We start from the raw sequence: 19,269 nt of genomic DNA, 5'->3' as shown, positions 1-19,269 counted from the left end.
AGAACTTCGGAGCAGACACCAGCCACGTGCCTTCCCAGCTAACAGAGGTTTTCCGGACACCATTGGCCATCCTCCAGTGAAGGTACCCAATTGCTCATGTGTTACCTTGGAAATTTTAAGGCCCTAAGACTATAACAGTGTAGCCAAATAAACCACCTTTTATAAAAGCCAATCCATCTCTGGTGTTTTGCATTCTGGCAGCATTAGCAAACTAGAACAGTTGTCTTAGCTACTTAGGGTTGCTGTAACAAAGTACCACAGACTGGATAGCTTACAAAAGCAGACATTTATTCTTTCACAGTCCTGGAGCCTAGAAGTCCAAAATACAGGTGTCAGCAGGGCCCTCGTCTCTCCAAGACTCTAGGACAGAATCCTTCTTCATCTATTCTAGCATTTGGTGTTTGCCAGCTATCTGTTGTGTTCCTTGCCTTATAGTCACATCTCTCTGCTTCCTCCTCATTCACGTGACACCCCCCCCCCGTGTATGTCTGACATCTCCCCCCTCCCCTCAGGAGGACACCAGTCCTATGGGATCAGAGTCCAACCTAATCTAGTTTGGCCTCATTCTAACTAATGGCACCTTGAAAGCCTATTCCACAGGAACAGGGTGAGGACTTGAACATATTTTTGTGAGGGGAGGTGGGCATGGAAGGACACAATTCAACCTATAACAAAGGGGAACGAATCTAAACCAGGATCAGCAAACACTTCATTGAAACAATGCTACAGTGAATCCTGAGGGTTAAGTAGAGGATACAAGTGGGATGGAAAGTGGCCAAGTGGACAGCATCCACAGACTCTACCAAGGCTCGGACTGGTGAGCATATTTGGGATGTTTAGTATCAGAAGGGATTTTGCTAAGACTGGAGTGCACAGCCAGGAACAGATTAACAAGAGAAGGATTATTAGTCACCCAATATTTATGGAACACCTATGAGGTATCAGGCCTTCTGCTGAGAACTGGAAGTGACGAGGGGGCCATGACACAATTGTGGATGGCCTTGAAAGCCATGTAAAGAAGTTCAAATTTTACCCTTAGGGCAAAGGGAATCCATGGAGGGGTTTTCAAGGCACGTCTGAAGAGGGTAGAGGAAGGAGAAAAGGCTCTGTTGAAAAACAAGAATTTAATATTCTCATATAACTGATTCGGAGTAAACACTGAGGTTCATAGAGAAAGAAGAAAATGATTGATAGAAAGTGGCAGGGAGACAGTTTATTTAGAAGACTTTTGAATTTATTGATTGCACACACATGTTCTATAAAGCAAAGATGTGATAATATGTTTTAAAGTATTTTTTAGGATAGTTGAAGCTGGGTTATAAGACATCACTGTCACTGCCATGGTCTCAATAGCAAATGATTTTTTTATCTACTCTTTCATCATCTCAACACATTCTCCGTTCAGGTGGGGAATGATAAAATAAAAAACATCTTTCAAGTCTGTGAAATGATCATTGCCTGTTTCTTGGCAATGTTATTTGCCCGTTTGTTTGTTTCTTGGTTGAAAGAAGGAGAGAATTGAATCAAAAGCTTGAAAACTGCTGAAGGCATGTGTTCTGGGTTTTGCTCCTGAATTATCTAAATAAATTTGGAGTTATAAACAACTTTATGCTAATGACCATTTTTGAGAACTATGAAGAGTTTTAAACATATTACCACATTTATCCTCTCTGCAACTCTGTAAGATAGATAAATCATAAAATAACCATTTAGTAATGGAGATTCATGGGGATTAATTAGCATGCTCAAAATGAAGAGCTGCTAAGCAAGGGAAATTAAGATTCAAACACAGACATGTACCATGCCAAAGCTCAGGTTCTTAGCCATTTGCTCTAGGTTCCCTTCCCATCCCAAGCATGCTGCTCTGTAGTGATAGTTAAGAAAAAAAACCCACTACCCAGAATCTCCTAGCACAAATCACAAAACACACTGAGGTCACAGTACAACTCTTGGCTTCAGTACCCTACAAGGTCCGGTTTCCAGTTGTAAGCATACCTTTTGGGCCTTTGCAAGCATTATCCAGCTTCCTCTGTGAGCTTATATCCTTCCACCTGAATGAACCAGTGCTGTTTAGTAAGACTGCTGGGGGAAGCAGAGCAATACAAGCCAATGAAGGCTTCCTAACATGGCAAAGGGTTTGAGGCAAAGGACTCATCACATTTCTTGGCTTCTGTTGGGGGTAGAAATGGGATATTCTAAAGATTTATTTTCATGGCATTCAAATGACCCTCATTCTTCAATTCCAGCACCTTTGGTGGGGTGACAAATAGCCAAATCATCACAAAAGAAATTAAAATCCAGGGGAAATGAATAATCCTGTTAGAAGCTGCCATCTGGTATACCACAGCACTGAAACACTAAGGTACCAATTAGTGGCCGGTCATCTTTTTTTTTTTTTTAATCTTTTCAAGATACATTTTATTTTTCCATTTTTGTCTTATAGGCATTTCATAAATTATTCTTTAAAGAGGAATAGAAATAATGAAAGAGATTAATGAGAACACATTTCTGAAAATATTTATATAGAGAGTTTATAAAATAAGATTTACTAGTTCATGTAACTTCAGGAAAAAAGTAACTTTACCTAAAGTTAAAAGCCATGCAGAATGAGCAGCTACATATTTGAAGGAGCATAAGTAATGATTCTATAGGCTCAAAAACCCTCTGAACTGCCCTGACATGTGATCTCACATTTTACTCTGCAGTTCTGTTGCTCACAGTCTGGAAAGCACCACCTGAAAGGCAAATATTATTTGGTAACCCATTAGACCACTGTATCTGACCACTGTTGTGCACCTTCAGATCCTCTCTTTCTTGCCTGTTTGTGAGTCTGCCCCCCGCCGGGTACCTTTCTCTGCATGAGCTCCTACCTGTTTCAGGCAGGTGCAACTTAATACCACCTTACCTCCCGCTCAGTCTGCATATGGATCCCCTCTCCCAGGGTTTCCCTGTTGATGAGAAGGGGTGGGAATCAGCAAGCAAGACCTTGTTGAGGCCTGTGCAACTTCAACCTGGAAGTGCTGGGAACGTGATGCTCAGCAGAGTGAAACTGACCAATGGGAAACGGGAACAGGAGATTACTTCTTCCCCACCCACCACACTGATTTGAGATGAAGTGACTCCTTGGGTGATGGTCCTTGAGATCGAGCAATTAAAAGATACCTCTAGGGTTCTATGTTTTAACAAATAAAAATATTATTTATTTTTGAGGTGCATCATTATACACATAAATTATACACATCAATTTTTCTGCCAAATTATTTGCTTTAAAACTTACTTTTAAATCACCATGAGAATCTAAGTTCTCCTGACAGATAAATCTGAAGTTAGACTCTATTGACAAAGGGGAAACCCTTTATGTCTTTGTACCCTCTCAAAGGAGAGGTTGTTTTTGACATTTGCACCTACTCATAGTCAAATTTCTTGTTAGGGATATATTTTCATCATCCCTTAATAAGAAATATTTCATGAATGCACTTAAAGACAAAAAAAAAAAAAAAAAAAACAGTCAACTAAAAAAATCAGTCAAATCTATTACTTGATATGTATTAGAAATGAAGACCACTTTGTAGGATATACTAATCACACTTCACTCAGTTTTCTCTGCTGTTTTCTGTTATGACAAAACCTGTTGTTTGGATTTGGCTCTTTTATGCACCAATAAACATCTACCTCTGTGTGCTGCACTCACCTTGGAGGTGTTCAAATATTTGTACCATTTTCATTGCTCTCCGTTGCTATTTATTGAGTACACCGTCCCTCCCCAGCGTTCCACCCCCTGTGCTGGTTGAGCAACACATCTCTTTGCATTCACACATGCATTTCCCTCTCCTAACGTGTGCCCATCATGCAACACAACTATCTTTGAAATTCCAGACTGAAGTTATGAGCCAAAAAGGAAAGGAGCATCTTTTCAGTAAACATTTTATTGCCCCCCTCTCCATGATAGGAACCAGTTCAAATCAGTTCAGTGTGGTAAGTAGAAACTAAATAGAAATAGAACCGACTTGTTTACAAAAGCAGTTCAATTACAATTTTTTTAAGTTGAAAAACCAACTCTCTGGTTGCTGCATTTCTTTTAAGCCTTTTATTCAGAAACCCCATGAAGAAAATAAAAAAAGGTAGAGTGCACAGACACATATTGTACATTTATCTTGTTTTAGATCTTTAATGTCAGGGCGATGCCTAGAGCAAATATTTAGTCAGGCAAATTATAATCTTATTGAAAGGAGGATTTATGGTAGAAATACAAACACAAAGCTTGCAGTATTGCAGTGAAAGACACCCAGGTAATCATCTCTATTCTTCGCATTGATATTTGACAACATCCTACTCAGTGACAGCTGCTTTGTGACTGCCTTTAATGACCATAAACTAGGAAAACCTGCATAATTCAGTGGGAACATTCTGAAGGCCCTCCGTCTGTCTAAGGTTGCCTGCCTTACAAAACAGTTCTGTATCCCAGAATTTCTTGACTAACAGGCGCATCATTATATAATCAACAATTGGCAGAATGAGGAGCACCACCATTCACCGTATACTACCTTATGATAGCCACCATAAAGAAATGAACTTCCTTAAGGAAGGAAAATAGAGGACCATTTAACTTGTCCAAATGCATTTAAGCTGATGTTGTAGAGAAGGCAATTTGGATTCCAAGCAAATATTTGTGGTTCAGCCTCAATCCTCTTTCCACACTGCTACGGTTTTTGCTCATGAGCAGAACTACCTAGGGCAACATTATTTTTTCCCTTTGTAAACTTACACTGTGGGTGTTAATATTTGGAGTGCTTAAAATACTGATTAAATTCAAGTTGGGTCTTGATAACCATCCTCTCAGTTAAAAATAAAATAAAACAAAGGTTTAACCTAGGGAGAATTTACCATGGCTACAATAAGAACAAATTCAAATCTTGATTTAAAATAAAATCTCAGCTAGGTGTCCAGTTCATGGCCTTTAGAATGGATCTTCATATCCCCTAAACTCTTACTATCAAACTAGAAAGTATTGCAAAAACTTCCTTAGACATGCCTGTTTTGAGAATTTGAAGGAGGGGTAAGAATGCAACATTGAGACTTTTAATTGTATACAGAATGTGGGATGGTGTACAGTGCATAGATCATTAGTTCACAGAATGTGAAATGTTAGATTGTAAAGCCTCAAGACAATCAAGAATTATAGGATTCTGACCCACAAGACACTGACTGTATTACTTCAGACTTGTGCTTAAGTTCAATGGCAATATAATAGCTAACCTGTCTACCATTTATCACAAGGATTTTGGGAGAATCCAATGGAATAAGGTAGGATATCGTTTAGGAAAGGATAATGTGCTCTACAATTATAGAATAAAGCTGTTATTGACAAGATTGCTATTGATAATTTATTGATAAAAAAGTAGTTATTGATAATTAAGTAGCTCTGAAATGAAGTCCTTCTTCTCTGAGCACCCTGCTACTGTCAGTTAGATCTCATCATTCTTTGCACTGACCCTTGCAATAGGTCCTCCTGATTTCCTTCTCTCCAAACTTCTACCACTTCAAACCCTTCCAAGTTCCTCGCAGTGATCATTCAGGTAACACCACTCCCTTTCTTAAACACTTCTGAAGACTCCCCACTTCTGTGGCTAACCCTCTTAGTAAGGGAGAATATGAAAGTTCCATCAACTATGGGGAAATGACATGACCAAGAATCAAGAACTTCTCACTGGGCACTAAACAATCCAGCTAAGCTCTCAGCTGTTTCTGCAGTCTCTGATCATTGTTCTGCCTCAGACACCTGCAGCTCCTGGTGCTCCTTTACCTGCAAACCTGTTATCCTCAAGCCATGTCAGCTCTGGCCTCCATTGTAGCACTTGGATTTTAATTCTTTATTTCTATGACTGCCCTCCCCTCAAAGACACAAAGAAAAATGCATCTTTTTCCCTTTCGGTGGTTCCATTGACTGGAAAAGGACCAGAATATAATAAGGAATCATTAAGTGTCTTGTTGAATAAATGAACCTGCTGTCCAAAATTAGCTTCTGCAGCTGGCCATGCAGAATTACTGTGGATAAAAATATTGCCTTAATTCCAATCCATGCTTATTTCCTAAATCTTTTTTCCTTGAATCCATCAAAGTTCAAGGAAGCTCAAGTGGGTCTCATATCATAGATTTTCCATAATTGCTTATTAAATTAATTGACAAAATGGCTGTAAACCCCTGGCCTTGTTCCTTTCCCAATTTAATTTAGTTAATTTCTTTAAAAAAATCATATGCTCACCCTGCTTTCATTATATTTTTATGTTTTGTAACATTTAAAAATCTTTCAGAGTATGTTAATTCTGTTAGCACCAACCAAACATTCCCCTTGCCCCTTAGCCCAGCCTCCTTCTCAAGGTTCTTTTTCAGCATAAACCTTGCAATCTGCTCAGGTCCCACCTCATTTTTTCCCTCTTCCAAAGGAGATAACATGACAGGAATGCACAATATTACTGTCTCTCCCTGATTGGCAAGATAACAGCATGGTGAGTTGGAAAGAATACTGACCTTCTAGTAAAAGAACTGATTTCGCTCCTCTTCACAGGACTGACTACATCATTAGTTTGTCCCAGTCCAATGTGGAAATGCAGGACCCTTAATCAAAAATCAGGAAAAAAGCTTTATCCCCTTTCCTGTGATCTCTTTTGGGAGCCTCCATTTATAACAGCCTGCACGCAATTTTGTTGTAGGGTTAAACGAATATTGTTCTGGAATTATAATTTGCTGTATCTGCTGTGAATTACCACTTATAACAAGTGCTCAGTGTGTCAGTGGTTTGTGGCACAGCCTCTCTAGCTAGACTGTCTACGTTCAAATCTCAATTCTGCTATTTGCTTGCTAGGGGAACCTGGGGCCATGATACTTGCCATTTACATTAAAATATTTCAGTATGCACAAGGGGTTAGCGTGTTTGTGTCTTACTTAGGTTAAACTACTGCCCAGCTGCTGTCCAAGAAGGTGCATTTGAGGAATGGGCAGCTAGCACATTGTCCTGAATGCACATTCTAGAAGTCAGCTAGCTGCCTATCAGAAAGGGCACATTCCAGTGATGCTACTACAAACATTCCTCTTGTTCTCATCTTTTAATAATAGCCAGTGCTTTGCTGATTACTACACTGGATGGCAATATATGGTTTTTTATTATTAAAACTAATGACTTGTTAATTAGCATGATGAAATTAGAAATGACCTCTCAGTGAAATTAAAGGCATTGGAGATTGATGGCTTCGTTAAAATATTTAGAAGTACTCCCCTCTCTTGCAGACCAGGATATAAAAATCCAGCACAACCTACACACTTAGAGATGATACATTAGGTTAAATACCTAAACCATCTGGCATCCAGGCATAAACTCTGGAGTTTGGGGCTCTAAGGGTGACAGAATCCTTCCTGAGGAGTCTTGGCATTTGCTTCAGGATATCTTTCCTGCAAAGTAATAGCTGGCACACGTAAAGAGACAGAGAGTTAGGACAACCTTAATCCATCAGAACAATTAATATGCATTGATTATTTTTAATGCATGTGAATAAATATTGAGTTAATGTGTGATATATGTGTATCAAAATTTGATCTGAGATTTGTTTTCATTATAACCTGTCAGGAAGGTTTGGGGGTAACTAACTTTCATTACCTCAAATTTTTGACTTATTTACCAAGAAGAATCTGAGCACTGTGCATGACTAAATTAGCTTAGGTCAGTAAACAACTTTTGGACAATTCAGTTAATTTCTCTATGCCTCAGTGTCTCCATCTGTAATATGGGGATAATATTCTCTATGTCATAAGATTGAATTATGTCATACTTATGCAACCCAGAAAAAAAAAAAAAAACAGGTTCTTAATCTTAATCCATTCCTGTTTGTGTGAACCCATTGTACATAGGATATTTTCAAGATGTTATTGAATCTGAACTCAGTGGAACCTGGAAGAGAAAAAGGACATCATCTCCATGTAATGGAAAAGCCAAGGAAACCCAAGGATCACAGGCCAGCCAGATTATACCAACCCCAAGAGGGAGCAAGCCTTTTAGTCTCAGAAACTGTGAACCAATGCATTTTTTTTTAATTAATCCAACTTGTATGATATTTGTCTTTAGCAGCCAGGAAACTAAGATACAAGGTTCTTTTAATGATTAAATATATTAAGGAATGCAGAATATTTTAAACAATGTCTAGAAAATTGTGTTTGCAATTACTTTTATTATCATTCATTGAATCAACAATGAAATGAATGAATGAATACATCAATCACTCTAATTTTACTCTGTCATTTACATAGGAGTAAATTAAAAGTAAACAAGTTTCAATGATATTCTTATTGACATATAGCTTCCCAGGAGATAAAACTGTATTAGAACATAGCTGCCCTGACTCAAATTTGAATTTTCTTTCCCTTCCCTATATCATATTGCTCCTTTAAGAAGTCAGTATGACATATATCTGCTGAAATGTACTTTCCATTTTGTCACAACCAAAAGGTTATAGAAAATGTCTCTGACTTCAAAACTGAACTGAACTAATACAACTGAACTGAACAAATACATTTCAATTAGTAAACCTCTGTGTATATTTGTGTATGGTTGATTTTAATTTAGTTTGAACTATTATTCAATTAAATTCATTAGCATTTAATAACCTAATTGAACCATGCGTGTTGTTCACAACAACATCCTGTAACTGACATAGAACAGAACTTTTTGTGAACTAGCTAAAGCTAATTTGATCATATCTATCTATTATACTCTGTTTGGTGGATCTTAGTAGCTGCCAATAATTAGAGGTTAGGTAAGGATTAGCTTCTCCCTGACACTACCAGCTACCAAATTTCATTGAAAGAAAACCTCAGACCAGAGTCTGCCAACGAATCCAGACATTTTTAGCAAGTAGGAAGGAAACAATTCTATTATATTTTTGTTAGGACAGTGACAACCCAGGCCTCTGTCCTCTTTGCAGTTTCCAAAATATTTTGCATAAAAGAGTAACTAGCATCAAACACAGGATTAAGCTAAATCTCTCTTAGATTCCAGGCTAGAAGGGCCCTGCCACATCCATGGCAAAACATTGGATTTTTCAGGAGTCAAGAAAAGGGGACCATTTATAAGAACAAAAGGGAAAGGACCTGCTAGATTCTATACTCTCCCTTTTCATGCAAGGGTAGGGAGTTTTTCCAAGATAATTTTGGCAAACATCATATTTTGAATACCACTGATTTCAATAAGGTTGCCTCTTCTATCATTCATTATACAATGAATGATTGTTATTAATCAGTTTATTGTAAAAAACTGATTATTAAAGCTTTTGGAGATGATCTAGGGGAATTCCAAGTAGCTCCTTCAGAGTAGATGCCTCTGATTCTGGTCCTTCTGACTAATGTCAGAGGACCCCTAGGGGTGTCTGAATGCTTGGTAAGGACAACTGACTGACCCTAGTGTAGATCGAAACTAGCATGCATGTTTTTATCACACTCTCCATGCTAAGGAGTTTTAAAATAAATTGCAAACAGAACACCTTGCTATTAGCTAACCTGTATGAAATTAATAGAAATGGCCTTCTAAGAAAAGCAGAGAATGCGACTATGCTTAATGATGTTCTTCCAGAAAATGCTCACTAAGATTTCTTCCATCATAAAAGTATACTCCTGAAAGATACAAAATTGTTGCCAAAAATGTGATTATATATGTATATATATAAATATATACATATGTACATACATATATGCATATATAAACACAATAATGTGCGTGCATATAAACACACACACAAAACCTGACTACTCTGATTTTCTTAATAGAATCAATCATCATTTATTACAACTGTGATTTTCTCAGCCTACCTAATTGGTCTATAGAATTTTAAGCTTCAAGGTATGTGCTTCTTTCACACAAAATACATAAAAAGATAATTTCCCCAAAGATCTAAGTTAAGTCCTTATTAACTGTGGAATTTTAGGTATATTATATGCTAAATATGAGGTATTGTGTAGTGTAATATTTAGATGTTCATAGATCTGTCCTAGGAATGTAAAAAGTATTTGACTTGAGTTTTAGAAAATAGCCCGTTTGACAACAAAATGTTGTTGTGTAATTCCTTCAGTTATATAATAAGCACTTTTAAGCCTCCCACTCTCTTGTAGGAGGAATGCATTAGAGATATATTCTAATAATAGAGGAGGCACTGTCAATGCATGGTTCTGTGATACTATCTTGAATCATGACATAAACATTGCTGTTATTACCAATCAGGGATAAGGATGACTCGATTTATACCAGAACATAGCTCCTTTAGACCAGACACTGTTTTGGATAGACCCATGTCTACCCCAAATGATCCAGCACAAAACTCCCTCTTAGTAAGTGTTAGGGATTCATGTTTGATGATTTGATGAAGATGATGGCATGGAATGCTAATCCCAGGTCAAAACTTTCTGAATAGGCATGGAAAACCCAGAGAGGTTTTCTAAATACCCTAATTTAGTGGGGCTTTGTAACAAAACTCAGCTGAGAGGAGAAGAGGTTGGCGACTGTATATACTGGAGTTGTCTCTATTGACAACCTATAATTACATTTATACTGTGATGTCATTTTCTTTGTTCCCTGTGTTGATGTGGATTTTAGAACCCAGAATGAAGGAGCTGGGAGGAATGCTTGAGGTTCTCCAACAGAGTGTCTTTGGTTGTCATTTTGCCTTGTTTTAAAAAGCGAAAATCTTCCTTTGATTGAAGTTAAAGCTCCATTATAGTATTTAAATATTCATATCATTATTCTAGTGTTTCTTAAAGGCTGATTGGAGTGATAGATCTGGAAAAAGATAGTATATTTAAAAACTATTATAAGGACCACAACCAATGTAGTAAGTATGAATAAAGGAGCATAAAATCAAGGGATAATTAAAAGTTAGACTCAATAAGTGAGGATAAAGGAGAGAAGGATGCTGATTTTGAATCCCAGGATTTAAACTTTGGCAACAATTGGATGATGATACTAATAAACAGAAGGAAATACATTTGGGATGTCACATTTGGGATGGATGATAAGGAATTAGATCCTTTGGTGTTGATTCTGAGGAATAGAGTGTTGGTATAAGCAAAAGATCTTAACACTCCAGGGAATTTTATCCATACTCTTTAATAAGCATGGTCATAACCTCTGATCCCTTTCCAAAATTGAATTCTTGACATTACAGAGGAAGACTTTGCAGAAATTACAGAAAAAATTATTCTGTAAGCCCGTAGAGGTGGTTAAGCCACTGGGCTGTCACTACCTGACAATGATCCAAGCAGTGGTAATGGTAATATCTTTAGTAAATAATTTTTGTGTGTTCCTTTATTTATAGGGAAAGTGACTAGGATTGTTACTTTTGTCTTTGTGACCCCATGATTGGAAAAATGATTATTTATACATGGGCTGAGATATAAGCTTTTAGTAGTATGACAAGATTAAAAAGGAAAGAAAGAAAAAAAATGTGTGATTTGCTTAGAGACCTTTAAAAGAGCCATAGAGAAGAAATGATATGTAGAAGACAGAAATAAATGTCTGAAACTCAGGATGAATCTCGGCCTAGCACTATAGATTGTTCCTAATCAGAATATAATTGCAAAATTAAAGGAAGGGGTAAGATCATCTAAGAATGCAAGGCAGTGTCAGAAGAGAAGAGGGTCAAATGAAAACCTGAAAAATACTGCTGTCCAGGGTCTGGCAGAAGATGACAGTCAGGGAAGGAGACTATGAAGAAGTAGAGAGAATTAAGAACTGAACCAAAAGAGAATAACATTAGAGAAAGCAAAAGAAAGAGAATTTTAAGATCTGGGGAAGGGTCAACATTATCATTATAGGGCTTCTCTTTGATCAAGATGTAAGATGATCCAGGGTGCCATTTCCCCACAGAATCAGAACAACTAGCCAAAACTGGCAGAACCATCTTCCACAGAAGTCCAGAAAACAATAAAAGGGTTTCAGTAAGTGGGGAATTGCTGAATCAAGAAAACAGCTTTAAAAACTGTAGGAGAAGCTCATAGTACCTTGGTTGGCCTTTCCCTCATCCACTCCCTGGCACAGTGTGAAAGCAGCCTGCACTCACATTGTGGGTCCCTAGCCCTGTTCTGTAGGGAACAGAGTAACCCTTGTGTGCATCCTAGGATGTTTGTATGCTGATGCCAGTCTAGTGTGTGGCAGCCTGAAAGACTGAATCAAGAAACTCATCTCTGGTTTACCATCCCAGAACTTGTCCTGCAGGCAGCTAAAGTAGTATAAGAAACAAGTCAAAACAGCCTGAGGCAAAGGACTACCTGTTTTAAGACATTCATTAGAGCACTTGGGTGGGGGTAAGAGGTAGAAAATCTATTTCATAGAATAGAAGGGTCTTCAAATTCCTGTAAAATATTTTGTGTTGGTTTGTTTGTGTTAGATCCTGGCACTCAAGGAAATCTCTGTCATATCACTAGCTGGATTCAAACTTAAGGAAGAGATAGCCCAGGTACTAAATCCCAGAGTTAACACTTTAAAATTTTAAAATGAACAGTGTACAGCAAAATATTGCAAGACAAACAAAGAAAGAGGAAATGATGGCCCACTCAAAGGAACAAGATAAAAATCCAGAAACTATCAGTGAAGAAGACCAGATGCTGGGCACACCAAACAAACACTTAAAAAAAAATCTTCAATATGATAAAAGAAATGAAGGAAAACATGGAGAAATAAATAAAAAATATCAAGAAAATGATGAATGAAAAATATGAGAACTCAATAAAGAGACAGAAATTTTAAAAAGGAAACAAACAAATAATAGAGATGAAGACCACAATAACTAAAATGAAAATTTTAGTTATTTTGTAATTTTTATATTTTTTTATAATTTTTACAATTTTCAACCAGAGAGTGAAGCTGACATAAGAAAGAATCAATGAACTCAAAGACATTATAATTGAAATGATTTAGGCTGAGGAACAGAAAGGAAAAAGAATGAAAAATCATGAACACTGCCTAAAAACCTGAGGGACACCATCAAGCAAATGCATTTTGGGAGTCCCAGAATGAGAAGCAAGAGATAAAAGGACAGAAGAGATATTTACAAGGAATATTCAAGAAATAATGGCAGAAAACTTCCCAAATAACAAAAAACATGAATATGATCATTCAAGAAGCCCACTGAAGCTCAAACAGGATAAAATTGAAAAAACCACACCCAGACACATAGCAGTCAATCTGTCAAATGCCAAAGACAAGGACAGAGTTCTGAGAGCTGAAAGAGAAAAGCAATATGTGCTATACAAAGGAGTCCCAATTAGATTAAGGTATGATTTCTTATCAGAAACCATGGAGGCAAGAAAGCAATGGGTTGAAATATCTAAAATAGTAAACAAAAATTGCCAGACAAGAAGTTTATATCCAGTAAGATGGTCTTTCAAAGATAAGGGCGAGATCAAGACATTCCCAGGTAAGCAAAAGCTGAGGAAGCTCATCACCACTATATCTGCTCTATAAGCAAAGATAAAGAGAGTTCTTCAGACTGAAAGGAAAAGAAAGTAGACAATGGACCAAAGCAATATAAAGAAATAAAGACCTGCAGTAAAGACAACCATAGAGGAAAGTTAAAATGCCAGCATTATTGTATGTTTAGTATGTAATTCCATGTTTTACTTTTTACAGGATTTAAAATGCAAACACATAAAATGTAATGGAAAATCTATGGTTTGGGACATAAAATGTATATAATTTATAAAACATACAAAAAAGTGAGGGAACAGAGGCATATAAGAACAGTTTATAAATAAAAAAAATTAAAATAAAAAATAAACATGACCCAAATATTTGTTTATAAGAATCTCATATTAAATTCAAAGACATAAGTAAGTTGAAAGTTAATGGATGGAAAAAGTATGCAAATAGTAACCAACAGAAGGCCAGCATTGCTATACTAATATCACATAAAGTAGATTTTAAGTCAAAAACTGTTACAAGGGACAAGTTCACTATATACTGAAAAAGAGACCAATTCAAGAAGAAAACATAACAATTATAAATATATATGCACCTAACAGCAGAGTCCCAAAATATAGGAAGCAAATATTGACAGATATGAAGGAAGAAATACACAGTTTTACATTAATAGTAGGAGACTTCACTTTTAAAAGTAGCCAAAATGGGAGGCAGGGCAAGATGGCAGATTGGTGAGCTGTATGTTCTAGTTACTCCTCCAGGAAAGTAGGTAGAAAGCCAGGAACTGCGTGGACTGGACACCACAGAGCAATTTGGCTTTGGGCATACTTCATACAACACTCATAAACATGTTGAACTGCTGAGATCAGTGAAATCTGTAAGTTTTTGCAGCCAGGGGACCCACGCCCCTCCCTGCCAGGCTCAGTCCCATGGGAGGAGGGGCTGTCAGCGCTGGGAAGGAGAAGGGAGAACTGCAGTGGCAGCTCTTATCAGAAACTCATTCTACGATCCAAACTCCAACCATAGATAGACTGAGACCAGACACCAGAGAATCTGAGAGCAGCCAGCCCAGCAGAGAGGAGACAGGCATAGAAAAAAAACAGCAAGAAAAACTCCAAAATAAAAGTGGAAGATTTTTGGAGTTCTGGTGAACATAGAAAGGGGAAGGGCAGAGCTCAGGCCCTGAGGCTCATATGCAAATCCCAAAGAAAAACTGATCTCTCTGCCCCCTGGATCTTTCCTTAATGGCCCTAACTGCTTTGTCTCTTAGCATTTCAATAACCCATTAGATCTGCAAGTAGAGCTTTTTTTTTTTAATCTTTTTTTTTTCTGTTTCTAAAACAATTACTCTAAGAAGCCCAATACAGAAAGCCTCAAAGACTTGCAATTTGGGCAGGTTAAGACAAGAGCAGAACTAAGAGAGCTCTGAGACAAAAGGCAATAATCCAGTGGCTGAGAAAATTCACTAAACACCACAACTTCCCAAGAAAAGGGGGGTGTCCACTCACAGCCGTCATCCTGGTGGACCGGAAACACTCCTGCCCATCACCAGCCCCATAGCCCAGAGCTGCCCCAGACAACCCAGTGTAACAGAAATGCTTCAAATAACATGCACGCACCAGAAAACTGGGCATGGACATTAGCCTTCCCTGCACCCTCAGCTGGTTGTCCCAGAGTTGGGAAGGTGGAGCAGTGTGAATTAACAAAGCCCCATTCATCCATCATTTCAGCAGACTGGGAGCCTCCCTACACAGTCCAGCAGCCGAAAACCACCCTGGGGGGACGGCACTCACCTGTGACATAGCACAGTCATCCCTCTACAGAGGACTAGGGGGTGCATGGCCTGGAAGAGGGACCCACTTGCAAGTCTCAGGAGCCATACGCCAATACCAAGGACTTGTGGGTCAGTGGCAGAGACAAACTGTGGCAGGACTGAACTGAAGGATTAGACTATTGCAGCAGCTTTAAAACTCCAGGAACACCAGGGAGATTTGATTGTTAGAGCCACTCCCCCTCCCTGACCGCCCAGACAATTGGACCCCACAAGACTCACTCCCCCACTCACCACAAAGGCAAAGCAGGGGAGAACTGGCTTGTGGAGAACAGGTGGCTCATGGATGCCACCTGCTGGTTAGTTAGAGAAAGTGTACTCCACGAAGATGTAGATCTGATAAATTAGATATAAGGACTTCAATTGGTTTACAAATCCTAACAGAACCCTATCAAGTTAGGCAAATGCCAAGAGGCCAAAAACAACAGAAAATTATAAAGCATATGAAAAAACCAGACGATATGGATAACCCAAGCCCAAGCACCCAAATCAAAAGATCAGAAGAGACACAGTCCCTAGAGCAACTAATCAAAGAACTAAAGATGAACAATGAAACCATAATATGGGATACAAAGGATATCAAGAAGACCCTAGAAGAGCATAAAGAAGACATTGTAAGACTAAATAAAAAAATAGATGACCTTATGGAAATTAAAGAAACTGTTGACCAAATTAAAAAGATTCTGGATACTCATAGTACAAGACTAGAGGAAGGTGAACAATGAATCAGTGACCTGGAAGATGACAAAATGGAAAATGAAATCACAAAAGAAAGAATGGGGAAAAAAATTGAAAAAATCAAAATGGACCTCAGGGATATGATAGATAATATAGAAGGTCTGAATATAAGACTCATTGGTGTTCCAGAAGGGGAAGAAAAGGGTAAAGGTCTAGGAAGAGTATTCAAAGAAATTGTTCGGGAAAACTTCCCAAATCTTCTAAACAACATAAATACACAAATCATAAATGCCCAGCAAACTCCAAGTAGAATAAATCCAAATAAACCCACTCTGAGACATATTCTGATCACACTGTCAAACACTGAAGAGAAGGAACAAGCTCTGAAAGCAGCAAGAGAAAAGCAATTCACCACATACAAAGGAAACAGCATAAGACTAAGTAGTGACTACTCAGCAGCCACCATGGAGGGGAGAAGGCAGTGGCACGATATATTTAAAATTCTGAGTGAGAAAAATTTCCAACCAAGAATACTTTATCCAGCAAAGCTCTCCTTCAAAAATGAGGGAGAGCTTAAATTTGTCACAGAAAAACAAATGCTGAGAGAATTTGCTAACAAGAGACCTGCCCTACTGGAGATACTAAAGGGAACCCTACAGACAGAGAAACACAGAAAGAAGAGAGAGACTTGGAGAAAGATTCAGTACTAAAGAGATTCGGTATGAGTACATTAAAGGATATTAATAGAGAGAGGAGAAAAATATATGACAAACATAAACCAAAGGATAAGATGGCTGATTCAAGAAATGCCTTCACACAATTATATAATAATGTAGATTACAAGGGGTGACAGTGTGATTGTGAAGACCTTGTGGATCACACTCCCTTTACCTAGTGTATGGGTGAGTAAAAAAATGGGGATAAAAACTAAGGGACAAATGGGGTGGGATGGGGGGTTGATTTGGGTGTTCTTTTTTCACTTTTATTTTTTATTCTTTTTCTGGTTCTTTCTGATATAAGGAAAATGTTCAGAGATAGATTGTGGTGATGAACGCATAACTATGTTATCATACTGTGGACAGTGGATTGTATACCATGGATGATTGTACAGTGTGTGAATCTATTTCAATAAAACTGGATTTAATAAAAAAAAAAATAAATGTCTTCACAGTTATAACATTGAATGTAAATGGATTAAACTCCCCAATTAAAAGATAAAGATTCACAGAATGGATTAAAAAAAATGAACCATCAATATGTTGCATACAAGAGACTCTTCTTAGACACAGGGACACAAAGAAATTGAAAGTGAAAGGATGGAAAAAAATATTTCCTGCAAGCTACAGCCAAAAGAAAGCAGGTGTAGCAATATTAATTTCAGATAAAATAGACTTTAAATGCAGGGATGTTTTGAGAGACAAAGAAGGCCAATACATACTAATAAAAGGGGAAATTGAACAAGAAGAAATAACAATCATAAATGTTTATGCACCCAATCAAGGTGCCACAAAATACATGAGAGAAACACTGGCAAAAGTAAAGGAAGCAATTGATGTTTCCACAATAATTGTGGGAGACTTCAACACATCACTCACTCCTATAGATAGATCAACCAGACAGAAGACCAATAAGGAAATTGAAGACCTAAACAATCTGATAAATGAATTAGATTTAACAGACATATATAGAACATTACATCCCAAATCACCAGGATACACATACTTCTCTAGTGCTCATGGAACTTTCTCCAGAATACATCATATGCTGGGACATAAAGCAAGGCTCAATAAATTTAAAAGGTTGAAGTTATTCAAAGCACATTCTCTGACCACAATGGAATACAATTAGAAGTAAATCACCATCAGAGATTTAGAAAATTCACAAATACCTGGAGGTTAAACAACACACTCCTAAACAATCAGTGGGTTAAAGAAGAAATAGCAAGAGAAATATATAGAGATGAATGAAAATGAGAAGACAACATAACAAAACCTATGGGATGCAGCAAAAGGAGTACTGAGGGGGAAATTTATAGCACTATACGCATATAGTAAAAAGGAAGAAAGAGCCAAAATCAAAGAACTAATGGATCAACTAAAGAAGCTAGAAAATGAACAGCAAACCAATCCTAAACCAAGTAAAAGAAAAGAAATAACAAGGATTAAAGCAGAAATAAATGACACAGAGAACAAAAAAAACAATAGAGAGGATACATATCACCAAAAGTTGGTTCTTTGAGAAGATCAACAAGATTGACAAGCCCCTAGCTAGACTGACAAAATCAAAAAGAGAGAAGACCCATATAAACAAAATAATGAATGAAAAACATGACATAACTGCAGATCCTGAAGAAATTAAAAAAATTATAAGAGGATACTATGAACAACTGTATGGCAACAAAGTGGATAATGTAGAGGAAATGGACAATTTCCTGGAAACATATGAACAACCTAGACTGACTAGAGAAGAAATAGAAGACCTCAACCAACCCACCACAAGCAGATATCCAATCAGTCTTCAAAAATCTTCCCACGAATAAATACCCAAGGCCAGATGGCTTCACAGGGGAATTCTACCAAACTTTCCAGAAAGAACTGACACCAATCTTACCCAAACTCTTTCAAAACATTGAAGAAAATGGAACACTACCTAACTCATTTTATGAGGCTAACATTAATCTAATACCAAAACCAGGCAAAGATGCTACAAAAAAGGAAAATTACCAGCCAATCTCCCTAATGAATATAGATGCAAAAATCCGCAACAAAATACTTGGAAATCAAATCCAAAGAAACATTAAAAAAATCATACACCATGACCAAGTGGGGTTCATTCCAGGCATGCAAGGATTGTTCAACATAAGAAAATCAACCAATGTATTAAAACACATTAACAATTTGAAAGGGAAAAATCAAATGAAAATCTCAATAGATGCTGAAAAAGCATTTGACAAAATCCAACATCCCTTTTTGATAAAAACACTTCAAAAGATAGGAATTGAAGGAAACTTCCTCAATATGATAAAGAGCATATATGAAAAACCCACAGCCAGCATAGTACTCAATGGTGAGAGACTGAAAGCCTTCCCTCTAAGATCAGGAACAAGACAAGGATGCCCACTGTCACCACTGTTATTCAACATTGTGCTGGAAGTGCTAGCCAGGGCAATCCGGCAAGACAAAGAAATAAAAGGCATCCAAATTGGAAAAGAAGAAGTAAAACTGTCATTGTTTGCAGATGATATGATCTTATATCTAAAAAACCCTGAGAAATCGACGATACAGCTACTAGAGCTAATAAACAAATT

The sequence above is a fragment of the Choloepus didactylus genome, chromosome 4 (genome assembly GCF_015220235.1).
Source record: "Choloepus didactylus isolate mChoDid1 chromosome 4, mChoDid1.pri, whole genome shotgun sequence".
NCBI classification, from domain to species: domain Eukaryota; kingdom Metazoa; phylum Chordata; class Mammalia; order Pilosa; family Megalonychidae; genus Choloepus; species Choloepus didactylus.
The sequence above is the reverse complement of the archived record's forward strand: the minus strand, read 5'-3'. Positions refer to the sequence as shown.